General features: G+C 44.6%; 1 protein-coding gene across 1 annotated transcript in view; it reads left to right on the forward strand.

The window, feature by feature from the left end:
• LOC109300836 overlaps positions 1 to 4,054 on the forward strand; it is a 115,358-nt gene that overhangs the window by 79,557 nt on the left and 31,747 nt on the right. The window lies entirely within an intron of this gene.

A 4,054-nucleotide genomic window follows, 5' to 3' on the forward strand; every position in this document is an offset into this window, starting at 1 on the left:
GCAGGACTGTCTAACTGTAGAGTGTTACCAAGTTCTAAGCAGGTCAGTCTGGTGGCAGGCCAGACTGACCATGAGTGATGGAGTCAGGTCTGGTTGGATGCGCCCAAAACTCCTTCTTGCAGTTGGAAAAAACCCCAAACCTTGTCTTTGTGTTCATTCTTTATAGTAATAGGTGTCCACACAAGCCTATGGATTCCACTGAGTCAGATGCAGAGGTCATTCTCCTTGTCTTGTTGGCAGGCTGGGATTGGTAGGACATGATCTTCTGCTTTGTGGTCTGCAGTGTTCAGGGGGGTCATTGCTTGCAGTCTTCAGGCATCAGGGTGAAACATGATCTAGTATTTGGTAATCCTGAACTGCTGACTTGACGTTGTTGCAGCCTTTAACTGTTAAACCACAGAAGGATATTTTTACCTGCTGCAAGAGGACCGTCTTCCTTCACGTTGTAACAAAAAAGTGAGTGAGGTATGTATGTGACCTCTTTCCACATATGCCAGACATACCACAAATCTTGCATAAGCATTTTCCTTATACTAAATGTAAGTTCTCAAATCATGAGATCAGTAGGTCAAATATGTCTAAAATCATGAGACCAATATGTCCAATATATTTATGCTAAGCAATAAGAAATTTAAAATTGGTGGTTAATTCCAGAACACTAATAATGACTGATCAAATTATTATAAAAAGTAAATCATAACAAGACTAACTTTATCTTAATGGTTAAATATTTCATTATACAAAAAGAAAAAAAACAACAATATAAGCAATCAAAGCAATTATAGTTACTGTAATACAACTGCTGACTGTAATGCAGTGTAGACATACTTGAGGTACCTTTAAACTAGATAACTGCTACTAATACCCAGGCTATCTGTAGCAGCACGATGTTTAGCATAGGCTAATCACCTAAGTATTTATCTAATTTATTCAGTGGATTGTCTAGACTGTTTTCAGTATTTAAGCTAGCTCATTATGAGAAATATTTGTACACAGATTTATATAACACATTGCACTCCCAACATGTTAGATGCTTGGTCAGGAACAAACTTCCCAATTGGGACAGTGAATGGGAGCACTTACTCCTTGAAATAGGATTCTGGTAAAAGGAAAGAGACAGAGAAACTAAGGTGCTTTCAATGGAAGTTATGGTTTTAGAACACAACGTGTATAATTCCACTCAAAGGCCATTTACAGACATTCAGTTTCTCCTGGGAAAAATCGCTGCTCTCAGGAGAACCATGAATGTACAGATGTTCAACATTTTTCTCCCAGAGTAAAAATGGTTGCTCTAAGAAAAAAAATAACCACAGAACAACCAGTGGTAAATCACTCTTGGAAGACAAAGGTCTGTACAAGTTACCTTTCTGAGAGAAGCCACAGCAGAATCCTCCAGCATCCCAAGGTGCTTTGCTCCCCACTTCTTACTTCCAGAGACAGTGTTTCATTCAGACTGAACTCCACTGCTTCAACCAAGCAGGGAGCAGAGCAACTCCTGCCCCGAATCCAATGTTGTGCTACAGGGAGACACACAGGCTTACTCTGCAGTTTGGGTCAGCCAATCAGGGCAGCCCTGTGCACTGCTCCCGTTTGTCACCAGGCAGAGGGAGCTGGTTTTCTCAGTTGGGTGATAAACACTGTTATCAATTCCCTGCTGGGCTAATCAGCGTGTCCTGCTGGAAGATGGTCATGCCCCTCCTCGGCTCAGTACTGTGCGAGGGAAGGGAGCCCTCCAGCTTCTAGCCCGAGCCACTGCAGGTATGTACCTGCATTTCTGGGATGTCTGTCTGGTTACAAAATGGATTTTGCCTATCCAGCTTAGACTAACCTGCAAAGATTGAATCAATTCGGGCTCAGGCTTTCTGAATATCTGTCCCCCAGGTCAGGGGTGGGCTCTGCAGTTTGGGTCAGCCAAGTGGGTGGAAGACTGAGGGAGCTGGTTGCACAGCATCAGCACTGCAAGTTCTCTGTTCTTCAGGGGCTCAGCACTTAACTGTCTGTTCAGGAGTCTCCAGGTAAGTTTTTCTACCAAGATGTGAAAGGATGGGCCCTGAGGGCAGCCATGGCACCCACTAGGGGCCACGCTAATCCTGTCCATGTTCCAGGTCCTCCATATACCCCCTTTTAAATGTTCTTGATATGCCTTAGTGTTCTTTCTATATTGATGAGGAGGCTGCCTAACCAAATCTCCCTGGTCCCTAACCATCTCAACCAAACTCCGGTCTCTGGGCCCTCCATCAGCTAACAGAACCTCATCTGTTTCCTGGGGGTGGCTCACGTGCTTACTTGGAACTTCTTGTGCCCTCCTGGTACTACTCAAACTTCGTGGTTACAGCTTATGACCCTAGTGGCTTTAATTAAACCTTATGGGCTCTAATTATCACCTCCAGCTCCCCCATAGGCCTACTTGCTTTGGCCTGGCCTCTCAGTCTTGACCTCTTGTCAGCCACAGCTGCCCATGACACACTCTCTTGGCTCCAGCTCTCAGTTGCAGCCCACCCATGTTGCCAGCTCCTGGCTCTGGCCCTCTTGGGTACAGCATACATCTCTCTCTCACTCTCCGTCATGCCCCTAGTAGACCTAAACCTGGAATGCCTTTCAGGTCCCCCTGCTTGGCCTTCTAACCATCCCAACAGCTACAAGTCAGTTGTCCAGTAAAACAGAAACAAACAATGCAAGCGAGCTGCTTTAAATAAAACATTCAAAACTCCCTCTGGGTCACCATGCCACTGCAGAGGCCTCTTCCCCACTCATTGCGCCCCTCTGAACCCTGGCATACCTGACCTGGCCCACAGCTTCCATTCCTTACCTGCATGAGCTGGCAGAAACTTTCCTCCTCACAGAGTTTAGGGCTGTACTGGTCTCTCTGCCTCAGGAGCCCAGACTTGTATCCCCTGAATTCATGCTCTTCAGGTCAGGTGCTCTCTTCACCGGCTACAGGAGACTGTCTCCCTGGTACATAGGAGAACAAACCCAGGAGAATTCTCCCAGGTTATTTAAATGTGTGTACAGAGCCACAGTGAATCATGAATCCATTTAGGTTATGTGTCTAGTTGGAAGTAGATGAGCACCATACAGTCCTGGTTTTATCTACTTGAAATCCTCCATTTCAAGGAAGAAAAAAGAGACTATAAGGAACAGAATAAAAAACTGACATCATTATTATGTATCTTGTTAATTCTCATTTATAATTTGACTTGAGAAAAGAATGCTTGTTTTTCCTGTATTGATAATAGTAATAATAAAGATTTGATATAGAACTTCTTATAAGTAGCTTTCAAAATACTGTCAAGATCAAAAGGCAGATTTTCCCCTTTAATTACATTTACTAAGTTGAAATAGTATCTTTGTATTAAAAATTTACCAGGATGATAGTGTTTGGAACAAATCAGCACCATTTAATCAGCCCAAAAATGTTCATAAGCCTTGAAGTATTAAAGTATAAACCTTAAGCGGATTAAGAATTCTTCCAGAATTTAACATTAAGATAGGGAAAAGTGATGGGGTATTTTTCAGTATATATACACACCCATCAATCTTTGAGCAGCATGAAATATGTACATATATATGCTTTTTCACCACAGATGCGGATCCCACTAGCAGAAAACAATTTTCTTTTTCAGACAACATTACTATTTTTCTGTGTTGGCTAATTTTTCCGTATTGGACTACTATTCAGTAAGGGTGCCTGTAGATGTGCAGGATGCCTGCTTCGATATGCTGCAGTTACAGCACATCAGGGCTGTCTGTGCTGTCTTGATTGGCTTGATGTGCAGCCACCTGTGGGAAGCCAAGTGGGTGGAAGACAGCCGCACTGGGAAGCTGTGTGCACTGGCTGGGCCAGAGCCGGAGCAGTGTCTTCGGGAGGCATGGGGCAGGTGTGAGCAGGAGCACAGTACAAGCTGCCCTGGGTGGGAGTTGGTGGAGCTTAGCCCCACCAAGAGCACTGGGGGGCACTAGGACTTGCACCACACCACCCAAGGGAGCTCTCCTGGGTGTGTCCCCTGCCCCCCCCTCACCCCTAGCTGGTTCCTGGGAGCTAATGTACAGGCAG

The sequence above is a fragment of the Gavialis gangeticus genome, unplaced genomic scaffold (assembly GCF_001723915.1).
Source record: "Gavialis gangeticus isolate Ggan-Ray unplaced genomic scaffold, GavGan_comp1, whole genome shotgun sequence".
In the NCBI taxonomy this organism is placed as follows: domain Eukaryota; kingdom Metazoa; phylum Chordata; order Crocodylia; family Gavialidae; genus Gavialis; species Gavialis gangeticus.